Source organism: Temnothorax americanus, unplaced genomic scaffold, assembly GCF_048541705.1.
Source record: "Temnothorax americanus isolate GAGA-0224 unplaced genomic scaffold, ASM4854170v1 Scaffold15, whole genome shotgun sequence".
In the NCBI taxonomy this organism is placed as follows: domain Eukaryota; kingdom Metazoa; phylum Arthropoda; class Insecta; order Hymenoptera; family Formicidae; genus Temnothorax; species Temnothorax americanus.
Genome location: NW_027509286.1, coordinates 2,466,678 through 2,491,496, shown reverse-complemented (window position 1 = coordinate 2,491,496; position 24,819 = coordinate 2,466,678). Strand labels below are relative to the sequence as shown.

Genomic DNA, 24,819 nt, shown 5'->3' with positions numbered 1-24,819 from the left:
CGGAAACGCCGCGCGTTCGAGAATCAAGGCGCGGACGCGGAATAGAAAAATACTCATTTCGGTAAACCGCTTTGCGAGAGGCGGACGAAGGACCGGCGCGGGTCCGGTCCGATTGGATTTGCATATTTCTCGCGCGAGAGCCCGTCGTCCCGGCATCTCGTTCCGCCCGGCGGCGGTGCAATTTCATCTCGGCGACGGGCGTCGACGGTGGTGGAGGCGGAGGCGGAGGCGGCGGCGACGCCGCCGCCGTCGCCGGCGTCGACGTCGAGCAACGTCCGTCCACCCACCAAACGTCACTCCTGAAAATCAGCGCGCCGGCGATCCAAGTTTCGGCGAGTGTTGCCGAACGACGACAATCCGCGTGTCATCGGTATACACGCGCCTCGTCCACTTCGATTCTGGCTTCTCAACGACGATATTCACATCTCGGAAAAACTGTTGTCGAGGAGACGCTTTTGGTCCCCTTCAGCTTTTACGAGGTCGAGGTGCGCGAACTAGTTGGATACAGCAGACAAGTAGTCGCGTAGATTCGGGAATTTAAATGGATTATATTCGTTCGAGTGTTATCAAAAAACTGTAATATATACGAAGTTTTACAAATAATATATTCTATTAATATATGAATAAACGAGCGGAAGCTTCTCAATATTCATTATTAATTTTTATATTCTAAGGACACACGACTCTTTTGACATAAGTTTTAATTGTGAATAAAGCTTTGAATAGCAATTCTTTTATTAATAAGTATAAGACAAAAACCGAATCAGATTCTAGATCACAAATTGATTCGGAAAGGCAATTTATATTTAAATTAATTAAGGGAGAAGTATGTTTAAAAATGTATGTATTTAAAATAAGTATACAACATATATATAAAAGACTGGTGAAAGCTCCGTTACAAGTCCGCGAGATATACCGCGTCCTCGCGAAGTAACCTTGAAATCTCGGTGCGAGGGAGAAAAGGAGGGAAGTTTAAGAGACGAATGAACGGCGAAACGAGGAGGAAGTGAGGTCACGAGGAGGAGGAAGATGATGGACGCTACCTCCGCGTGGCGTAACCCGTCAAGTCGCGTGGCTTCTCGAGACGTCAGAACGTCCACGTGGCCGACTTGTAAAGGACCTTGCTAGGAAGAATCCTACGGACGATGACCAAGAGAAGAAGAACGATGACGCGGACGAAGCGAGAAACCAGAGAGTGACACAGCGAGGGGAAACGAGAGAGCGGAAGAGAGAAGACCTAGCGGCAGCGACCTTCGCACGTCGGAGCCTCTCTCTGTTCTTTAATCAAACCGAGGGTGGCACGATTAGGCGGGGTCTGCGCGGTTGCCGACGGCGTGAGAGTGGCACCGCGGTGGTAGAGTAACGGGGAGGCAGAGGGGATGGGAGGAGGAAGAGGACCGGGGGACAGAGAGGCAGGTTGCACCGGGGGGGTGTCAGTGGTGGCTGGAACGCGTTGCGTGGGTGGAGAACCGGAGGGTGAGATGGCAGATCGGGCTGGATGGATAGAGAGAGTGTGACAAGGAGAGGAAAAGAGAGGGAGAGAGAGGCTGAGAGGCAGAAAGAGCGAGATAGGGAAGAGAAAGAGAAAGAGAGAGAAAGAGAGGGAGAGAAAGAGAGAGAGAGAGAGGGGAAAAGGGAAAAATTCACAGAGAAAAGGAGAGATGCAAACAGAGAATAAGAGGGAGCTGAGAGGAAGAAGGATAACGTGGGCAAGGAAGGGGGTTGCGGAAAGGGCGGAAACGTGGCGGAGGCAAAAACGCCTGCAGGAAGAATGGGGAGGCCTCCGACGCGGCTGTCGCGGCCCCAGGGCCGTATCGACCACCCTCAACCCCCGACACGCACACACACACACCCTCTCTCGCTCTCTCGCTCTCGTTTCTCTCGGTGTTCGCGACGGCATCGACACCAATGACTTCCAAGCGTTTCCACGCGCGCACACGCGTCCGCCTGTCCCTTTCTCTCACCCTGTCTCTCTCTCTCTCTCTCTCTCTCTCTCTCTCTCTCTCTCTCTCTCTCTCGTGCCTTCGCTCGTTCGCCGGCTCGTTACGGCCGGGCGTGTGCACGGCGCGGCCCCCCGAAACGTCCGCGGATCTTCGATCTCGGCGGCTCGGGAGTTTGATGGCGCTGGTCGGGTCGCGGGGCATGCGATAATCGAGCGTCTCGGTCGGGACGAACGAGGAAGCGAGCGAATGGGCCACCCCCCTCCCCGACGAGAATGACGATGACAGCGGTGGGACTTTCGGCAAAGAGGATCACGTCTTAGCTCGCGGGCCCGGAATGTGCGCGTTTAACGCCAAATGCAGCAACAATTGGTCTCGAAAACCTAACAATAAGACCGTTGAATTTTTCTAACATCATTCTTGGAGATTAAAGATGCAATGAAAAATTTTATCTCAGGGTTGCATATTTATAGCATATTTTCTCTCTCTTTAAATAAATAAATAAAATAAAAAAACTATTATGTTTAGTGCAAATGCAGCACTAATACCTTCCAATAACATTTTGCGGTTTGTCCATGCGATATTGCTGATAATGTTAATTTATAATTATTTAACATGAATTTAGGTATATATATGCGTTTAGGTTATCGAGATCCAAAACTCGAACTTATAATAGCAATATTTATCTTAACGTCGAAAAAATCATAGAATTTTAGCAATTTGTCAATATCTCCAAGTTTTCTCAACTTCTCGAGAAAGTGATAAACCTGTTGGACAAAGTCGGTTGTAGAAAAGGTCTCCGTCACTATTCTTCCAATGCTACAACCGCTTTCGCCGTGTAATTGAAGGACACTCGATAACAAATGCATGACGCGTTATAATTTCGGTACACATGGTCTGTTTTAACAGCATTCATTCTCTCTCGGGTTAATGGATCGGATCGAGCGATTCGCAATTGGGGCAAAATTGTCAAGCGCATCCAATTTTATCACGTCGGAACTGTAATGGATTTGTAATAATAAGGAATTGTTGAATTGTCGTGTCCATCTCTATACCTGTTACGGTTTATCGATACGCGGAATAGAGTTTAACGCAATGCATCTCAATTACAGAAATTTTCGCGGTAAAATGTCTGTGTGTAAACATTTGCATTGCATACTAAATGTTCGAACACCATCGCCTTCAAATTTAATGCCCATTCTTTATCGTGGAATTAAAATTTATAAGCAGCGAAAAATTAGAACGCAAGAAATACATGATGATATAGTGATAAGAAAAAGAAGAGAATAGAAAAGCTGTTTTAATATCCGTTTACGTTTGCACTGATTTGTTTGTAATCCCGTGACCAAAAATTAAAAATTATCTCACTGCTGTGCTCGAAATTTAAACTTAGATTGATCAAATGTATACAATATTTTTTATTTGTGGATAAAAAACAGTAGCTCTGAATTACTAGGTATACACCAAATTAACTATAACTAAAAATTATGCACTTGTTAGAAATTAAAAATCAAAGAGACAAATAGTTGTGCAAATTGTATACGATCTCAACTTTACTTTATTTTATTTTATAATTAACAATATATATCCAAGTATGATTAAACAGTTTCTTTAAAAAATTGACTTGTGTACAGATTAATAACGCGCCTAATTGTATCAGGAAAACTGGTAGATGTTCCACAACCGTAAACGCAGAAAGAGCGATCGATGTTCTCGCGAGACAGGCACGTTAAATCAAATTCGGCGGGGGGGGGCCACGAAACGTACAACGAGAGGTCTCGTTCGTTGCAACGAAATTACCGTGCAATGAGCCGCATCTCCGTGCGTATCCGAACGAAATGACGTTCGATTCTCGGTGGAATTCCCTCGGTGAAATTTCGCTGGCGTTGTCGCTGCTCGAGTTCGACAGCGAAGGATGCGGAAGGGAGTCGGAGAGACAGAGAGTGAGTGAGACGATGAGAGGGGCGGGGAAGGGAGGGGGCGGTGGGTAGGTAGGTTTCGGATTGCGTTCGTGGGAAATGGCGTTTCGTAGTTCAATTAAATAAATAAAGGGCAGAAAAACCTTTGCCGACACGCGGTGCTTTAACGGCGACGGCACTTGGAGAACCACGGACGGAGGGTTGCGCGCGCGGGGCGCATCAGGGGAGCGAAAGGGGGTTCAATGCGGGGGTTAGGCGGCGGCGGAGCGGGTGGTTGGCTGGTTGGTCGGTTCGGAGGTGGATGCACAGAGGTGGTGCCATCGGTTCGGAGGCAAGAGGGACATTGCCACACCGGCAGAATCCGACCTCACCAATCAATACTTAGGGTTCAAGGGCATCGGCCGACCAATTATCCCCGGACTAATTGACGCGAGACGGTGGCGAAAAAAAAACTCGATTCCCTCTCCCCCGTTTCCCCCTTCCTCTCTTCTAGTAGCCCTGCTTCCGGTTTCGCACTCGACTGCGTTTTCTTTCGGGCCGCGTCGCGATTGCGATCGATCCGCGAATTTCTGAATTTCGTTATGAAATAAATATCAAAGAATAATCCTCCGCACGAGCGAGGTAAACGATTTATAGTTAGAATGTCCAATGTGATCTGCGAGGTTTTTCCATTAAACAATTCCTCTCTGTGAGAGAAAAACTAATCGCCAGCTTCAACTGTCTTGAGATGGATGTTTTATTTGTTTGCGGTGCCATTTGAGTTTTTAAAGTTATTACAACTTGCATTATATCGTACGTGAATTGCCAAGTTAAGTTTTATCGCGTAGAGAGTTTCTTGTGGAGAAAACTTCGAGAGCGTATTTACAAAATTACAGACTACTATTATTAGTATACTCTTAAATAAGAGACATCTATAATTTTGTAAGATTACAGCGGCATGAGTTTCATGCAGTTTTGCACGTGAAACGAACAGTTGCGAAAATAGAAATTGTAAGTAAAGATTATCGGCAAACTTTCTTGTGCACTAAACATTTCCTATAACTCTGGTAGCATTTTTCCTATAGCTAAAAGCCGCCAAGATCGTTTTCCAAGGCGCCGCGTTCGTTCCAGTCTTTGCCTCGATAAATTTGCTTGTCGTTCAAACCGATCTACTCGCATCCGTTTTCGTGTCGATAAATAATTCACCGAAATGTCGGAGCGTCGTGAAGGAGACACGTGAAAAGAGAGTTCCGCCGCGCGAGTCTAAGCGCGCGAAATCCATCGGACGCTGAATCCGAAAGACTTCCCCGCGTCCGAGTGGAAACGCGATCGGCTTTTCTGTACGAGAAGAAATAAGGGAGCGCGCGGGCACAAGGTCCAACAGGTGCAAATCCGCAAAAAAGCTCGACCTTCGTGGAAGGGTTTCACGGAAACGCGGAAGAAGGACGCGGGAGGAAGAAAGAGTAAAAGAGCATCGGGGGAGAGAGAGGGAATGGTTATTCGCCAAGAGAGCGTACTGAGGGAAAGTAAGGTGCTTTATATAGAGAGAAGAAAGAAAAGAAGAAAAAAGCAAGAGATGGAAGAGAGAGTGGAAGGAAAGAGAAAAACGGGGGGTGGGACGAATGTGGCAAGAAAAGAGAAAGAGAAAAAGAGAGAGAGAGAGAGAGAGAGAGAGAGAGAGAGAAAGAGAAGGAAAAAGAGACACGAGGGGAAAGCACGTCGGTGAGAAGAGGAGGCGCGAGGGAGATCCCCGAAGACGGTCGTAGGGTCGTCTCCACTATTACGAATACGGCGCCATAACGGAATTGATAATGTAACGGGCGTCACGAGTATAACATTCTCTCTCTCCTCTCTCTCTCTCCTCTCTTTCTGTCTCTCTCTCTCTCTCTCTCTTTGTCTGTCTCTCTTTCTCTTCTCCACGTTGCTGCATAACCTCCTTTCTGAATGGGAGCGCGACCCTGGCCGCACCACGTGCTCGCCCTCGAGTAAACGTAAGAATACGACCAGCAGGTGTCTTCCCGCAGTCTTTCACGGCGGTGCATTCAAAGGGGATGGGGGTTGTATAGGATATCCAAACGGTACCGAAGTTTCAGTATTTTGTTATCAATCGATATATTAATGCTTCATCTTCAATTAATATCGATACTAAGCCGACGACTGGCATCTTGAAGTTTCTGGCATGATGTATCTATAGCGACGAGTACGCGATGCTTAGATGGCAAGGTGAAGTAATAAATAGCGAAGATACATTGATGTTTTATTGTCAATATGTTCTTGTCATACTTCATCACTGACATCGGAAAGATATCGATATTTCGAGGTACACCACTCGCGTGGTGGTGCGTATGGCGATATATGGCGTAAAATACGACGTACTAAAATAATACTTAGATACTAAAATATTGATAGCTTGCCCTCGATATCAAGTTTCTCGGCCTCGATGTAACACCCCTCGATGTCAGCTGAGTGTCTCAAGATTTCTTCGTACATTTCATGCATATTTTACTATCGATATCGAGTTCGTGGCATCGACGAGCCTCAAAATCAGCTGAGTATCGGCATCGATCTTTTATACGTAATAATTTTCTCGAATATATCACGTAATATATGTTAATTACTTCTCTTTAACTCTCATTAATTGTCACGGGAATATTCCTACAAATATTTTTAAGCGACACACGTGAATGGTATATTGGCGCGTGACAAAAAGATCGTAAACAGAAAGTATATAGCTATATCTCTATCCAGGAAAATAAATTTTCCCGATCTTGACTTCTACAAATTTTTGACATCTGACAAGTTCGATTGCGACATTAAATCTATTACACCAACGGAGTTATAATCTTTTTATACGGGTGTTCTGAATGGTTATCCCTTAACTTCCCCGATAACGAGACATGGATAAAGAAAAAATTCGGCTAGCCGTGATTCGCGCTACGACCAACGTAGGCGCAATCGGATATTTACGAACGCGTGGAGCAGAAGTCGGATAATGGGGGAACGGCCTGGCTGCGCAGACAGTTTAAAGGTCTCTCGTAAGAGCGAGTCACCCTTGACTCGCGTCTTCAGGAAAAGAGAAACGATCTCCGGATCTTTTTACAAGCGCGCCTTTTCACGGGACTTCAGTCCAGGTGCTTAAAACGTTGTAGATCACAAGACGTTGTTTTTCGTCACGCATATTCGGCATTGAATCGGTCGCTCGTCAACCATCGCCCGCATGGACTGTACTGTCAGACATGTGAATTAAAAAGTACGATGCCTTTATGTACGTTAATAAAGCACTAAGCGATAAGCGCTGATAATACCGGGGTCTCCATTTAACTTGTCAACTACGTTACATCATGAGTTAATGTTTATATATGTTATAAAATCTATGTATTCATAATTTGTTTTTCGTGAAAAAACAATTTCTTTTAGATATACCTATTATTATTATGTCTAAGAGCAACACTTTTTTTTCAATACAATAGTCAAATAATTTAGCGTAATATAATTTCAAATCTTACTTTGTATAATTATATAAAAGAGATAGCCCCCTCCACACATAATATGTATACAATTATATTTTACATTATATTACTTTTACGAGTTTGTTTCTCAAAGTAAAAAAAAAATCATTAATACCTTCGGCTAAAACGAGAAATTTTATTGGTCGTTAGAGTTTTCGATGAACTCGTTGCAATTCCGTTAGACAAATAAAAATAAACCTTGAGTCGTTCGTTGACATTAAGGAGTTAAGATAATCGCAAAATGGTCCGGTAAGCTAATTTGCTTGAGAAACTAACGAGCAATTCGCAAACACGGTGTGTACGCAGCTTAAGGTGCATCGGCGACACGTGTCGTCGTTGCTTCGCGTATCGTTTTATGCAACGACGCTATTCCACGAAACAATACGCTCGTCACAATACCTAAGAACCGTAACGCTATCGATGTCTCGCGATAAAGGCGCTCGTCGTTAGTTCGTTTATTTTAGTAATTAAAGTTTAGCAATTAAAGTTGTTAGTAATATTACACTTACTTAATTAACATTAAAGTTACTTATTAATTCGATAAAAATGTAATCAAAGACCGACTATATAGAGATTTCCAGCAAAGTCATTCCTGTCGTATTTTATTCATTCGAAAAGTACTCTTTGCGATTGCGTTGTACATTATAAACATTTGACAAGAGATTTATTTAGTCACAATTAGGAAATTGTTGATACATAGCCACATAGTTTGCAATAGTTTTAAACTTTATTGTCGCATATGAAAATCGTTCTTAACGTCTCGTCAATAATTCTCATATCGACGATTCTTCAACATTTGCTCCATCCAACGTTCCGTAATATTGTCAATATGCCGGACGTTATCAAATTTTCCGTAATACGTAATACTGTTCCAATCTCGGAGTATCGAAAATTTATCGAACAGCACGCGAATCCGCTTAATTCGTCAGCTCGCGAATAATACAAATTGCTGTCGAAGCAGAGAATTTGAAATTAATTGGGGTTATCGGATTATATAGATATTCCGTTGTGTGTGCAATGCCCTTTTCTTATTGACATAAACGCCGACTGAGAGATCTAAGAGTTCCCCAATCTCTGTAGATTGAGATTGAAGTCCCTACATAAAAACTTCCCTTCCTGACTTGCGCTTATAATACTCCCTCTTTGTCTCAAAAACACGAATACATACACCTGTTTCATTTTATGAGAATATCTATCTAAAAACCGGTTGTTCCAATGCGTTGGCAAACTAACTAATGGTTAAATAATATACATGTGTCTTTGTTTTTCCTTCAAATTAGACAAAAATAGATATATGATTTAACTATTAGTTAGTTTACCAACAGGTTGAAACAATCGATCCGAAAAGAAGTAAAACGACGATTCAAACACTCACTACCGACAGATTTTATGAATATCAATCTTAACTGCCGATTGATTCATGCCTCACCTCCTTCGTTCCATCGGTCACGAAATGTAGACAAAGAAGGAGGATTGAATCAAGCAACGTCGGTTAGCGTTAACCGACGTTGGTGAAACCGGTCCGACAGCTACGGCGCGGCGCGTCTACTCGCGACTAAAAATCGCGCGTGTCAATTGTGACAGTACAGTAGTGTGTGCAGTTGTGCGGTTTTCTCAGTGTTGGTCAGGGTGAACGTATTCGTTTTGGTCTCAATGTAAACATATTCGAGGAGTTGTTCGAGAAAAAACCATCGTGAGACACACTCGCGTGAGTGGGATTCATATCTTTAGACGTACCATTTCGCCATGCACAAACTTGTCGTTTCCTTATCAAAGTTTAAATTCCCCGAATCTTTCCTGTTCCTACTAGCCAAGCTCTTTCAAAAGATCGTCCGATTTTTTCGACAGCATTTTACGTTTAAATCGCGCAGACACACGAGATACATCGTTTCTCTTTGTTAAGATTAAATTTAGCGACGATCGAAGGAACAAAACTTTATTTTCTAGGCTTATATATATATATATATACGATTTATCTTTTCCAAAGGTAATTTAATTTCCAATATCGAATACTTTCTTAATAGCAGCTTTATAAGATTATCCCGAAGATTAAATCAACCCTTTTACTCCGAAATAATATTAATCTAAAATTGAAGCTGTTTCGCAAAATTCCAGGAACTTATTAAAGTTTGTTCGAGATGCATATTAAAAACCACACGCACTTACCCAAAAGCGCGCAACACAAAAGTGTCTTATCCATCGAAAATATAAATTCTGTTAAACAATATAGCGACCGGCGCGAGATAACCCGTCTGCATGTCACACACATACTTTCGCACGCGTGACCTTCGGCGTGCACCAAGGCGCATCGGTGCATTTACCGAATTCCCAATTAAATTCCATGATTTTCTGCGAGGGTCGAATGTTATATGAGGCGGAGTGCAACAGCTCCGAACGGCCGCGGCGCGGCGACGAGAACGTTCCACGAGCGAAACAAATCCGGATCGCGCCGAGACGGGCCGGTGTTGGGGAGGCCGACGGCCACGACCGGCGCATACTTCTGCAACGAGTGTGTTGTTCGGCACAAAAATATCTCGAAACGGTGCGGCGGGTCCGTTTGGCGTGACGACGCGCGGACTATGATCGCACGAAATTCGGCACGGCACGGCACGGCGTGACGGAACCCTGTGCCCGCATAAAGTTCGCTTGTACGCCCGCTCCCTCTTTCTCTGCTTCTCTCTCTCTCTCTCTCCCTTGTTCTCCACCACCCGCCGTCGCCCTCTTCCTCTCGCCGACGATTCATCGAGGGAGCAATGCCCATCGCCCTGCAGCGGCCGCCGAGCGATATCGCGACGCGACGCGCTGCTCCTCGCGAGAGACGACGCGACGCTCCGTTCCACCGTATCCGGGCGCGAAGGAAGTTATATCGTTTATCACTCACCTGGCTGCGGCGCTCCGTGGGCGAACGGTCCTTCGTCGAGACAGAAGAAGAGGAGGAGGCGGAGGAGGCGGCGGAAGAAGAACAAGAAGAGGAGTAGTAGTAGCGACGGTAGTAGTAGTAGTAGCAGGAGGAGGAGGAGGAGGAGGTGGTGGAGGTGGAGGAAGTGACGGCCGGGAAGCAGACAGAGGACGAGGAAAAGGAAGAGCGAAGGAAGAAGAAGAAGAGGAAGAAGAAGAGGAGACGGCGGCGACGACGGGCGAGAGGGAGGACGACGCGGAGGTGGAGGCAGAAGTAGTTGGGAAGTCACTGCGAGAAAACGTATCGCGGTGATCGTCGCCGTGGTCGCCGACGTGATCGTCCTCGTCGTTGTCGCCGTCGCCGTCGCCGTCGCCGTCGCCGTCGCCGTCGCCGTCGCCGCCGTCGTCGTCGACGTTGTCGTCGTCGTCGTTGCCGTGATCGTCGTCGTTGCGGACGACGCAGCCGCGAGAAAGCCGGCCGAAATACACGCGTACGGGGAGGTTACGAGCGCGCGGAACGAGAGGATAATTCCTGGCAGGGCCCGATCTCCTACGCGGCGAAGCCCAACGAAAGTGAAATGGCATTCGGCGCTCCGTGCTGAGGACGCACGGCATTCGGAGGAGCGAGGAGATGAGGAGGACGCGGCGAGCGGGAGGAAGCGGCGGAGGAGGAAGAGGAGGAAGAGGAGGACGACGACGAGGAAGAGGAGGAGGAAGAGGTGGCGGCGGAGGAAGAGGAGAACGCCGCGAAATTCGCCGACGGGAACAAGGACAGATTCAGCGCGCGCTCGAGGAAGCGGCTTGCGGGGGATGCGTGCCGCGTGCTCGACGAAGGACAGAGAGCGAGTGAGCCGACGACTCGCGCGGGGGACCGAGCCAGAGAGAGAGAGCGAATGGTACCTGACCAGCCGCGGGGCAGCGGGGTACCGCGGGGTATCGGCGCGAAAGAGCTAGAGAGCGCGAGAGACCGCGCGCGTGAGAGGGAGAGAGAGAGGGGGGGACAGGGGGAGAAGGGAAAGAGAGAGACGGAGGACGGGGCGACGACGTGGGACAGAGAAAGGGTGACGGGCGTGCAGGGACGGAAGGGGGATGCTGATCGAGTGGAGGGGCTCGACGAGGCACAACCGCGGTCGGTCGGGGCCAGGGGGGCGACTGGGGGCGAGCCAAGTCTGCGGCGCGCTCGACAGAAACGCGGCCGTCTCTCGCGCGGGAGCGACGAGGACGGCCGGTGCGCGCGCGATTCGCGCGCGGAAACGGGCGAGACGGACCGAGAGCAGGACGTAGACCGGAGAGACACGCGGCTCTGTGTGGCGCGCGGAGGGCGGAAAAGAGAGAGGGATACGGTACGCGTGAAACGTAGACGGAGACACGGCTCGTACACAGGCGGCCGAGACTGTGCGCGCGTAGCGCGAAGGAGTGGGCGCACGCAAACGAGAAAGAACGAGAGAGAAATTCGGCTGGAACGTACAGACCGAAAGAGAAAGAAAGAGGAGAGGGATGGGGAGGGGGGATAGAAAGAGAAAGAGAGACGCGATCCGGCACCGCCGCGACGAAGACGGATGCAGACACCCGTGAGGGTGAGGAGAGCGGTAGACAGAGAGAGAGAGAGAGAGAAAGAGGGAGACAGAGAGAAAGAGGGAGACAGAGAGAAAGAGGGAGACAGAGAGAAAGAGGGAGACAGAGAGACAGAGGGGGCGATTCATCGTAAGCGCAACGGAGACGATATTAGGCACTCGCGCCGGCCGCAGCGATGGAGATCGTCGTACGCACGCACGTGGGCGCGAAAGGGGGACGAAGGATTGGCAGTGGTGTACGCGCGACATTGCGTTCCCCGCGTCGTCATGAGGCGGCTGGTGTCGCAAGTGAGCCATGAGGGAATTCGTCCCATTAGCATTAACGGCCAAGGAGACACGTGTTGTCTAATTGTGACGGATGGATACGCGCCGCGCAATTAACCGTGATCGACCATCCCCGGTCGCGTCCATCCCCATCCTTCCTTTGGGATGACAAGAGAGAAAGAAAGAGAGAGAGAGAGAGGGGGGGAGAGACAGAGAGGAAGAGAAATAAATCGTAAAAATCGGAGTAAACAAGAAACGGTTTAAGGTGGGATGGATACCGGGTCAACGGCCGAAACTCGAGAGTCCGCAAAGTCTATCTTCAAGGTTTACAGAGGGATCCATTGCTATAGATATCGAAGCTTGTCAGCCCGCCCGATATTCAACGTATATCGCGATCCTCTTATTTGATTTTCCCTTCTTCGTGTCCCTTTCTTAAAACTCGGGACGCGATTCGGTGAAAAATGGCACGCAGGCGCCGCGGAGTTTCGTCACGATCCTGGCGACCGACGGTCCGAGCGAGTCCCCGACGAAGGGACGTCGGCGTGTGTGCATGAGCCGCGTCACGACGCGACGCGACGCGACGCGACGCGAGGCGGGACGGCTCCGAAGAGACGTTAAGTCGAGAGGTATGCGGACGACAGAGAGGATCGATCTATCGGCGGAGCTTCGGCACAGAACGACGACCCAGGATAATCTCCCCAAGAGAGCGTGTCGTTGTTTTCGCCGCCGCCGCTGCCGCCGCCGCCACCACCGTCGTCTGTGCAATCGGTATTCGTGCCGCATCGGCGGTGGTGCCGGCTGGCCGGCCTCTGGAACGTCTGTTCTAGCACGAAGACTCTTTAGACCGCGCTGATCTTCCACGAGACGTTCGAAAACTATCGTCGCTCGGTTCTCGATCTCCTCATTAAATCATCACTCCATTTCTCGATTTATGAATAAAATTTATCATGAATTATTATGAATAGAATTAGTAATAATTAAATCTGATTTTTAAACATTAAATTATCTATTACTTTATTTATTTGACAGCTTCATTATCAACCTGTTATTTTGGGAAATCAGACCTACATTTGCGTTCGATTTCTGGTATTATGCAATCACGATTTTGCTTCCTCATAGAGGAAGCTTTGTTTTCGTAAAAAAATTTTTTTGAATTGCTTTCGCCAATGTGTTCAGAATGTTCTAAAACGTCGAAAAATCGCTATTTTAAAAAATGTCGGTATGTGTGTATGTATGTGCCAAATTTACCGAAATTTCTATAACTCCAGAACTAATCAACCAAATCTTAACGAATTATATATGAAATAGGGGTAGATAAAACTGAAGAATATAATAGAATTAATAAAAATTGCTAATAATCAAGGGGTACTTTTTAACTAAAATTTTGAATTTTTGCAGAAATGTTCGTTTATGCTTTAACTTCCGCAAATTTGGAGATATCGATCTATTTCTAATTTTATTATATTTTTCAGTCTTTTTTTCCCTACCCCTATATATATTTCATATATAATTCTTTAAGATTTGGTTGATTAGACTCAGCTTTATACGCGATCAAAGGTCCCTAATTTTTAGAAAAATGTCTGTAATAACTTTAACTTCTGTAAATTTTAAGATATCGGTCTATTTTTTATTTTGTTATTATATATTCTTCAGTTTTCTCTATTTCTATTTTTTTTTAAATAGAATCGAAATTATTATTCGCAAATATTATCTATTCTGAATGAAGATGCTATTTATTGTATTTCTCAGGTTGTTTGTTGTAATGCACTTCAACGCTTTCTTTTTCTAGACGAGTCTTTGTGGCGGCGTGCGCCGTCGTCAGTCTCTCGTTACAGAGTCGAAATCCTTCCCCCTTCCTCTTTTACCGCGACTCCACCATCCTCCCCGCGCTTAATTCGCATTCACGCCAGACACGTCGGCGTGTTTCGCGTCTCAGGCCTCGCGCGAATTGCCTTTGACTCGCTTTAATAATACTCAACATCGATGGAGAATGTCTCGGCACGTTGAACGCGAGAAGTTCGACTTTTAACAAAAATCGAACTAATGATTAGCTCGATTGACAAATATCGATCCATAATTTATTTCATTCGATTCGAAAGTCCAGTTTGCATAAATTCATGAAAAATTTTGCCCTTTTAAGAGTGTTAATATTCATTAATACATATGAAGTAATTATATGCAATTATTGCGTCAACTTTCTATGTTGCGCGATATCGAGCCTCGTTCGATCGAATCGCACACCTAAAAAAAATCTACATTTATTTACATATGCGATGAAATAAAATATCGACATTTTTGGATCGCCTTCTACAACAAAATATGTATGGAAAAAGGCAATTTTCGGGGGCCAACCGAATATTACGAATGTCGCGAGACGTTTTTAAGAATTTTAATAACGCCCGATTCTCTGTTACAGTATTCAGGAAAGCTCGCAGACATAACATAATCTTACGCCTTTAACACCCCTGCAACTTGCGCAGCCGGCGCAACCCGTTCGAATATATTCGGCCGATCGGCGAATCCTATTCCCCCTGTGGCCCGTTCGTAAACAAACTTTCTCCGTCGGGGATTTTTCGAGCGCGCTCGCGAAAGTTGCCAGCGAACAGCGAACGGGGGCGTGGGGGGAGAGGGTGGAATTTTTCGCTGCACCGAACGATCGTTTACTTTTGACACGTTCGACTCGGCGTGGCGACTCGCGAATGTGTGCACGCGCGCTGCTAACGCGATCGGCGTCGGCACGGCTGCGAAGCGACAAGTTTCGCATTATTATATAATTGCGTTTAATCCCGCATAATTAAATCTTGTGTAATTAAATGCAGTCGTACGTAAATGATGCAATCGTACGCATAATCAAAATCTTATATAACAGATAACAGATCATTAGCGAGGATTATTGACGCAACAATATGTCTTCTTTAGTGAATACGTATAAGTATCCTAATGCTTCAACAACTACTGCAAACTTCGATTTACAAACGTCAAACGCAATATTAAGTCACGATATCTGGAGATGGAAAAGGTTGCAGCACGAAATATGTGCCACACGGAGAGTAGCTCGCTATATCCGTGTAATAACGATCGTTAATTTCTAATGTAGCGAGAAGCCTGAAGTCCCCCAGGCAATTTGTGGAACTTGAAAATTTATGCTTCACGGAGGAACATTTTCAAGAGTCGCGAACGCGGAGAAAATCCGGCGTTCGAGGAAACCTTATACCTTTAGCCCCTTAGGTTTCGAATTCCCGCGGAAAGTCTTGGGGGGGGAACACGTGTAAAAATACACGTTAGGAGGATTACGAGCGGATCTGCCTTTACCCCTTCCGGACAAAAACCTTTCGAGGGATCTTCAAACGCGCGTCAAACGCACACGAGTTGCAGTGGGGGCGTCGGCGGGCATCGGGGCCGTTATCCAACGTTAAATCGCGGTATCACGAGACGCACGGGGTGGCCGGGAGGCGGGCAGGGGGAGGGGCGGGGGGGGCGGGAGGGAATCGCGTAGTTTAATAATTCGAATCCCCGGAGCGGCCCGGTGGACATACGGGGACGATCGAATTACCCCTTCCGCGCGCCCTTGACGGGCCCTCGGATCATTCCTCCCTCGGGCCGTCCCTGCGTCGGGCTGACTCGACTCAGCAGCGATCGAGTGGCAGAGAGACGGCGCGGCGGGAGGAAGGAGCGGTGGAGGCGCGCGAGAGGGTACGGATTCGGCAGAGCGGCGAGCAAGAGGAAGGACCGAGGGAGAAGCCAGCGAGCGGGCGAGCGGGCGAGCGAGACGCGATCGCACCGTGGGTCCAGAAGGGAGGCAGAGGGCGGCGGGTGCCGGAGGGCGTGCGGAGAACGGTGGGTGGAAGAGCGAAGCAGCGGCGGCAGCAGCAGCAGCAGCGGCGGCGGCGGCCGCAGCGGCAGCAGGAGAAGGAGGGCGAGGGGTAGGGAAGACGTGGAGTCGTGGGCTGTTGCAGAGAGAGCTTGCGCGGACAAAGGGAATCTGCGGCTCCAGCCGCTCGCTCGCTTGCTCGCTCTCGCACGGCCCTCTCCTTCTTCTCCTCCCGCCCTCGCCACGCACACACGCGTGCAACGACACACGACGCGACGCATGCACGCGCGTACACAAACACAGGGGCCGCGCGGCGTGCAATTCCGCGCGCACGCACGCATGCACGCCGCCGCGCGCTGCAGAAACCGCGGGTACAGTCGGCCGAGGAAGCGCGCGAGTCCGCCGAATCCGCTTCTCTTTCACCGTTACTTCCGGTTACTTCTTCGCGCGCCTCGTCTTCCTTCTGCCTGTCCGCTCTTCCGCCTCTTTTACGTTTTGCTTCTTCTACCCTTCTTCTAGCCGGGTTGACCGCCGGGGGAAGGGAGATAAGGAGAGGCTACGGACATGAAATCATTCCGCGACCTACAGAGCGCCGCCCCGGTACCCTCGTGGCGAGCAGTATTATCAGTCGCGCGTATATATACGGCGAAGAGAGTAGAATGAGAAAGGGAAAGCTCGAAACGTACTCCGCTTGAAAACGAGCGAAAGAAATGGATCTATTATAAGACGTGCCGGATGCATCAGGGTCGTTTTTTGATCCCTGTACTTTCCCTGTTTTCTTGCACTTCTCCTTCCTCCATCTTTCTATACACATTCCATATTCTAGCACACAGCTGAAAACAATATTTCACGATACATAATTAATCATTTATATTTATTATTACGTGCAAAAAAATATATTGTATAAAAAAGAGAGCGTATCATATACGCAAAGGAATTAAATATCGCATAATTAAAGGGGAGGAAGATGCGTTCCGTTCTTAGATACATCGTCGATGACAACGCGTTCGCCAACGGGCCCCTTTTTCGTAGCCGAGATTTAAGCGGGGCTCATCCCCCCTTCGTTTCTCCTCTCTTCTCTCGAGACACGGCGGCTGGACCGGCGACGAGACGCAGACACCCGGTACAGTCGCGCGAGTAAGCTCAGTCGGACCTACGTGATTTCTTTCCCTCGTCTTTTATCTTTTCGCCCCCTTTTCCCTGTTTTTTTTCTCCTATCTCTCCATTTTCGGTTTCGTCGCCCCGTCTCACGCGGATAACCTGCTGCCCGGTCGCCTATAGCCGGAGGTACTTTGGGCCGAGCGCGCGTTCCACCATCCGCGATCGATGTCGCCCGCTACGAAAGCGTTCTGCAGCGGTCGCAGAATGCTCGTGGCGCCGATTAACAGCAGCCAGCAACGGTAGCGGAGCAGACGGCGGTTTCGAAAAAGGCGGCTCCGACGAAACGGTCACGACCGTTGCGCGGATATTCGCGGCCGAGCGGCCGCGTGACGCGAGACGCACGCTGCATCGCGGATGCACGTTGCACACGAGGACGCTTAAATTTAACTAAGGGCATTCAACACTTTTGCTCGCTCGCTATGAAGAAGTGACATTACCCGATACCGCTTTCCCGTACGTTTCTTCGTACGAGATATTTGAAATGACTGCGTGAAGCTTTCTCGCGACGATGAGATGATAAATATTAATGCGTGTAACTGATAAACTTTTACATATGGATATCACATGCAATATTCAATTGTTGCACAATGTATTATAAAAGACTGAGAATACATAGAAAGTGTAAAGTTTTGTGTAGAATCAATTAGGACTAATGGATTTATAATATTAATTATCTGATGCTAGTATTATTTAATGCACAAAGCAGAGATAAAACTACAGAATTATAGTTAACAATTTTTGATATATAGTGTCACATTTGATTGACTTCAATATAAATGCAAAAATACTTAATTCAACGAAACATTTTCAATTAATTACATTTGCAATGGTAATCGTTTTCTTCGCTAATTTTGTTTAACATAATGAGATAATTAAAACTAAATAAAGTAATTAGTTTGTTAAATTTTATAAAAACTAAGCTAGCATACAAAGGTACTCGTATTTTTGATAAAAAATACAGTAATTTCCTATAAGACTGCCTTGAAGTAATTAAAATTAATTTAAAGAATCGCTCAAGAAGTTTGTAGTTTATTTCCTTAAAACATATATACAGTCAATAAAAGGCAGAATAAAATAAAGATAATTTCGCGATTCGAGTTGACTTCTGTCGCGCTGTCTGCAGATATACGTAACAAAAATTGTGTTAACAGCATCGGGCAGCACGGAACGCGAGCGAAAATGACGAAAAAACAGGGTAACCGACGCTCGGCGATCGCCGCGAAGAGCGTCGCGTGAATATCAGTTAACGTTACGATTATTGATTAAATCCGGCGGAGTTAAAACATATAGCTACACCGTCTCGCAGTAGTCGCGTTGCTACCCCCTTGTATCGATTATCTCTCACGTAGCAGGTCCCGCCAATATCTGCGACACATCGTGAATTTCGGGGGTTAAACCGCGTTGCAGTTTCGACTCGGTAAATCTCTTCGTAGCCCTTCTTCTCCCTCCCGCCCCCCTCCATCACTTCAGTCACCACCCTCACGCTCGTTATTGCATTCTTTCGCGCCGTGTCTGTTATCACTTCGATGTAAATAAATTCGATAAAAGTTCGAGAATCAAGAAGTCGAATCGGTTAATAACGATTTCTCACGAGAAAGATAACGTTCCCTGCGCGACGCGACGAGCGTAGGATCATCTTTCCGGCGTCTGTAACACATCTGAGAAACTGTACTGACCGAAATAAATCGCTTCGAGCGAGAACAATGACGCGCCTCCGCTTTTACCCTCGCCCTCCATCCTCCCGCGCCGCGCGTTGCGGGAGTTTCTTTTGGTCGTAGAAAGGATACGCCGATCGAGAACGAGGCCGTCGGAATAGTTAGAGCCGACTTCGCGATGTCCTTTCCTCGATCGATGATCGCGAAACGAGTTTCTATCACCTGTTTCACGACGTAAAATCAAATGCCGTGGTCTCAATAAAAAAAATATTATTTAGCTGTATATATTGTGACCAAGTTTTACCAATCATAGACTCTTTGTATAAATATTTTCTTCTGGATTTAGATATCTTTCTCGTTAATAATACAATTCGATAATAAGGTATTTCTGTGCGAGAACCGCGCGAAAGAAACGACGACACGTGCTACTCGAGATAACCGTTGAGAAGGATCGTATAGGCGGACTTCGGAAACACCCTGTATGTACATCGGCCGTGCATACAAGTGCGCGCGGTGCGCGCGGTGCGCGCGATGCACGCACGAGATACGCGTTTTCTTCGCGTGTCGTCGTCTCACTGCCGTGTCAAGGACAGCGAGGGACGGAGTCGACGGTTTTGCGCGGACTTTCCTCCGAAAATGGAATACGGAATGCATCTCGCGTCGCGATCGCCAGCGTAATAGCGGGGCCTCTCGCATGCGGATGCACTTGCGTCGCCTCTTCTTGGATCGCGATCTCTTCGAAAACTAATTTTAGATAGTAGAAGCGAACCGTACTTACGCAATCTATTGATTTATAAAATTTGTACGACGTGAAAGTTATAATCATTCGGCACTTCTTGCTGGGCGCAAGAAAATGTACAGAAAATAATGTTAAAATAATAAGAGCTTCGAGATTGCCACCGGAAAGTGGAAGTATATACGGAGCAGAGAAGTTCAATTTAATCCGAGTGTACGGCATGAGGACTTGGGAATGTCGCGTATATAGAGTGTCCCAAGATTACATACCGTTACATATTATAATGACTCGGACATAGTTACTTTAAATTATTCAGTCCGTTTTCTCATTAATCAGACGCTGTGAGATTTAATTTGTATTTTTAATCCTCAACCCAGACGTCTCTTCATTATACAAAAATCTCGAATTAAAAGTTTGTTAAAATTCGTTTAAAGTATCTTAACTTTTTATACATCAAGGATAACATTTTAGTATTTTTATGCATAAATTTGCAGTATCGTATATACTTTCTATGAGCAGAACGTGATGGGACGTCGTCGAGTCGCCCCACGCTCTTCAGTGCCTATCGATTAAAATTCGGAATATATATCGTTGCTTTAGAGACACCCCGTAGATACGATCGGTTTGTGTCGCTGGCTGGCGGGCAGGCCGAAATTGCGCCGGGAGCGAATCCTGGGAGCAAGATACGCGGCTTCGGGTCGAGTAAGCACCTCGACGAGGGGCACCAATCACGGGCGCGAGCATCGTTGCGTGCCGGCACGTCCCGCTTGACGGAGCGGGGCGAAAAGGGAGGTAAAAACGGCGAAATGACGAGAGTCGGGGGCTATCCTTCGCGACCGCGGGGTCTCACCGGCCGGTGTTTTCGCACGCGCGCAGGTACCGAGGGAGCGCGACAGCAGGACGCAAATATTCAATCACCCGGTTCAAACAGTCTGCTGGGTCCGCGTCGAGAATGAAAAAGAGAGAGGGAGAGAAAGAGAGAAAGAGAGAGAGAAGGCGCGAGCGACAAACAATCGCGCCCGTGAAAAAGCGAAATAGGTTCCTTCCTCGATCGCGAATTCCCGTCCGCGACCGGGCTGCTCGTTTATATTATATCGGCCGAACGTAAAATTGCGCTGAGAAATCCGGCGTTTATCCTGTCAATGCGTCCCATTTTTTCTTTTTTTTTTTTTTTACGTCACACTGACGCGAGTCGGGGATGGAAAATTGAATTTCGGAGAGTTTGAAGATTTTTTACTGAGAAGACTGGATTTAAGAACCGGGTTCCAGTTGACAAATTCTGGAATTACGGTCTGCTTATTGTCACGCGCGGGGACCTCTCGGCTCTTTTCAGACACTCGAGTCCAGAACGCTTCGCTTCGTCTCTCGTTCCCGACGAAACATCGAGCAAAGATACTTTCATTTATCGGTGATAAATTAATTCAGTAGAAATAAACGTCAAGATGGAGGCACTTTATTCCTCGCGCGAGGGTTTCCTCTCGCAAAGACGCTTCGTTCTTTGATCAATCGCGACGAGGAGCGACGAACGAGTAGGTATAAGTATAATACGTCGCTTGTCGACGCGATCGTGCATTCGACGACTCGGCGCGACCCGGGGGCCGTGTTTGTCGGCTAGAAAGATTTAAATTTGGCCCGAAACACACGGTGCCGTGCAGGTTCGTCGTCCGGCCGCGTCTCGCGCGCGATCCAAATAGCCGGGCCGGCGAAGCGTCCCCTTCGTTTCGCGCGAGAAACGGCGAAAATAATCTCCCGTCCGCGAGAGAGCGGCTTTCCGATAAATCGCGCGTCGCGACTGTTTTCCGCGCCCGGCTCGCGATTCCGCGACGAGAAGAAACGATCGGGCTCGATTTGGACCAAACCGTGTTATCTGACAAAACTGCAATGCTCCATCGAAATCAACAATCGTAAATTAATGACGATTGATCCGTGAACGGGCGCCTGGGGCTGGTGTGATTTTTACGCGTTAGTATAAAAAAAATAGAAGTGTACATCACAGTAATTTTAATGCCTTTTTTGTTTTTCTAAATCTTTTGTTTTGTCTAAATCTGTATACATATTGTTCTCAAATATTAATAAATTATTAAACAATCAAAAATATGCTATACATGTAATTAATAACAATGATTTTTAATTGGGGTGTAAAAGTCTGAAAGTTTCCCAGGTGGCCATTTGTGCAAAAAAAATTCAGACGCCCGTTCCCGGATTGAGATTGGAGGCAAAAAACGTGAGAATTAAAGCGAAAACAAATTTTTTTAGGTTAAACGAATTATACGTACGCGCAAGCGGAATATTAATTTATTGTATTTCGATAATTTGTAAAAGGAACATTACAATGCAATTAATATATCGCACATATTTATTTCCTCCTTTCGTCAAATTTGAGATAAAATTTAAAAAAATTGCTGGTTGCGCGCAAAAGTCGTTTACGAGTAAATTATACCGTCCTGGAATGCGATAAATCGCCGGAAGTTCGACGAAATTCCAGTATTTCGTGCAGACATATGTTATTTCTACTTATCGAGTTAGAAACGAGCCTCGACAACGCGGAAAATTCGCAAAATAAATCCCACGCGGTGACAGTCTTGAATGGAACTATATATATATATATATATATATATATATATATATATATATATATATATATATATAACGTAATAAAATCAACGCTGGGAATTATTCTCGATAATTTAGGAACAATCTGAAACTAATTTGTTAATTGTGCAAAATAAATTATCGCGCGAAACCCGAAACGCAAGGATAATGCGCGCACGCATCCCAAAGATACGTCATTATAATTATTTTCGTAAAGTTTCCGGATCCAAATAGCATTAATTTAGTCAATATTTTCAATAACGATATATTCTCAACGCAATCAGTCCGCGATATTTGCTCGTTATTTAAACGGAATTTAATACGGACAATTTACGTCGCGATTATTGACGAATGATGAATTCTTGTCACTCCCTGCATTTCCTGCAATTTTCTCACGATAAAAGAATATATGGTTCGTGTTCTTGTGCGGCGATAAAGCCGCATTCGAGTCTCGCGTTACTCAAAACGACTTCACAGTCAACAATCACGCTGGAACAACGAGTCTATCCTACGAAGCACGTTACATTCTTGCCGCGATAAATCGCGGTCCGTCGTGTCGGCGCGAAAACGGCGTATCTTCGCGAAGAGAGAGAGAGAGAGAGAGAGTCGAGAAAGAAAAAAAAAAGAAAGAAAGAAAACCGGCGGCGGAAGGGTAGCGCAGCCGCGCGCCGTACCTCTTATCTACTGGCGAGACATCCTTGGGTAGGCCGGCAATCCGCATGGCTCTTTATCTTATCCGCCCGCGAGATATACCTGGGTTTTTCCCCTCTCGCGCGGAAAAATCTGGAGCGGCACTCGGCGGCACGAGAGAGACACACAGTCACGTGGCACACACAAACTCGTGAACGCGGGGACGCGTCGCGACCGCGGGGAAAAAAGTTTTTTCAGGCGCGCACGTCGCGACGATAAAGCCGGACGGCGCGCGATATCGTCGAGACTCCGCGAAAAAGCGACCCGCGCGCGTGCCGGCCGGCCGGCCGCGGCCGGAGCGGGCATTTCGAACGCGCACGAGAGGCGTGCGCGGAGCGCGACGCGGCGACGGCGGCCGCGCGAACGAATTCAGCGGGAATCCGGAGCGGGATATGACCGGCCAAGGAACATCCGTTTACCGACCGTGAAGTAGAGAATTTGTCGGCGGAAATCGGTAAAGCAGCGAACATCCGCCGTCGGTAGTAAGGCTGTTACTCTTCGGCCGGTATTCATAGTCGGACTGTTTTAAGTATATGTACATACATACAATCATAGGACCTGAGCAGAATAGCTGATTTATAATTTTAAGACAATGTTTTATGGTTTAAATCTTTGTTTATAGTAACGCACAATACTGTCTTGGGTCTCACGTCTCGTACGTAATATATGCACAAAGTGTTAATAATTGTAAGACTTGAACACAAAACAGTATTGTGTGTTACTAAAAACAAAAATTTTGAAGCATAAAACGTCCTAGAATTATATAAATCAGCTATTCTGCTCAGACCCCACGATGTCATAAACATAAACCAATCACAGAGCCGTATTAGCGTCAAGACATTACTTAAGACGGTCTTCAAATAAGAATAGACAATGAATACGGACCCGACATTGCAAGTTCGAAGTTAACTTATAAGCTTTGAAGACACGTTAAACTTCGAGGATAATTTATAATTTTGATTCTTCGAAGTGTCGAAGTTCGAATATCGAAGCCTTCGAAGCAATCACCACAACTCTAGGCTGCAGTCCATTTGAAGCTACGAAAACGGATCCGCGAGAAAATCGCAGAGATTCCGGCGGTCGGTAACGATACGATGGTGGTTAACCGCCGTGGAATTGAAGACTTATTTGGTCGGTAAGGGTACTGAATGTCGATAATATCTACGTCCGATAAAACGTAGTTTATCCCGAAAGAGATCGTAATGTATCAATCAAGAAGTTCCTCAACTTTTGTTATTGGTCCTGTTTAGAGTTTGAAGAATATACGTTGAAATTGATTCTTTCAGAAATATTTTTACAGACCTTAGCTAGAAATTGCCAGATGGTAACTGGACGGTTTCCGGCGAGAAAGTATCCTCGGCATCTCTCTCTCTCTCTCTTACCGCTGCGCGCTGTACGAATTCCAGAGGTGTGCTAAAAAAATCCGAACTAGGATCGAAGGCACTTAAGTCATTCGAGAAGAAAAAAAAAGGAGAAAAAGCCGGTGTACTTTCTCGCCGGTTTCGAGCACGTCGATGCACGCGAACGAGTTTCATCTCCGCGATCATCGCACGGAGAACCCGCGGAGTCACGCAGAGGAAAAAGAAATGCAGATAATTAAAACAGAGATATTCGCAATTCGAAGAGATCGATCGATTCGTAAAATGTTAATATGTCGTCAGTTTCAGTGGAAAGCGTTTCTTCGTTGAGCGTTTTCTTCTTTGTATCCGTTCCATGCAGAACCGCTATCGATTTGGCGAAAGATCTCGCGGCGTAAGACGCATAACAGTATACGATTCTCGCGGTGCGTCGTAATAACGCGATAAGATAAAACGAAGCGATCGCGCTCGTCGTTATTTAATATCGTGACGCGCACCGCGATTCGAACGTTTCGGAACCTGCGATGCACCCAGGGGCCCCCCGAAGAAACGTCAACTGCGGGCGTTTCGAGAGAGTCACGGCTGGTACCACTTTGGAATGATTACGAGCCGTGACCACCAGCATCGCGATACTTCTCTGTTAAATATTAAAAAAAAATTTAAAATAAAATTTAAATCAATACCTTGAGTTAAATAATATGTTGTTTTTAACTACCATGTGTGCGTGTCAAAA

The 24,819-nt window shown here is 46.7% G+C and overlaps 1 protein-coding gene and 1 pseudogene across 2 annotated transcripts in view; both read right to left on the bottom strand.

Annotated features, from left to right (window-relative positions):
• Psq (pipsqueak) overlaps positions 1–24,819 on the bottom strand; it is a 53,289-nt gene that overhangs the window by 5,586 nt on the left and 22,884 nt on the right. The gene's annotated exons all lie outside the window — the stretch shown is intronic.
• On the bottom strand, positions 11,050–14,812 carry LOC143895177 (uncharacterized; annotated as a pseudogene).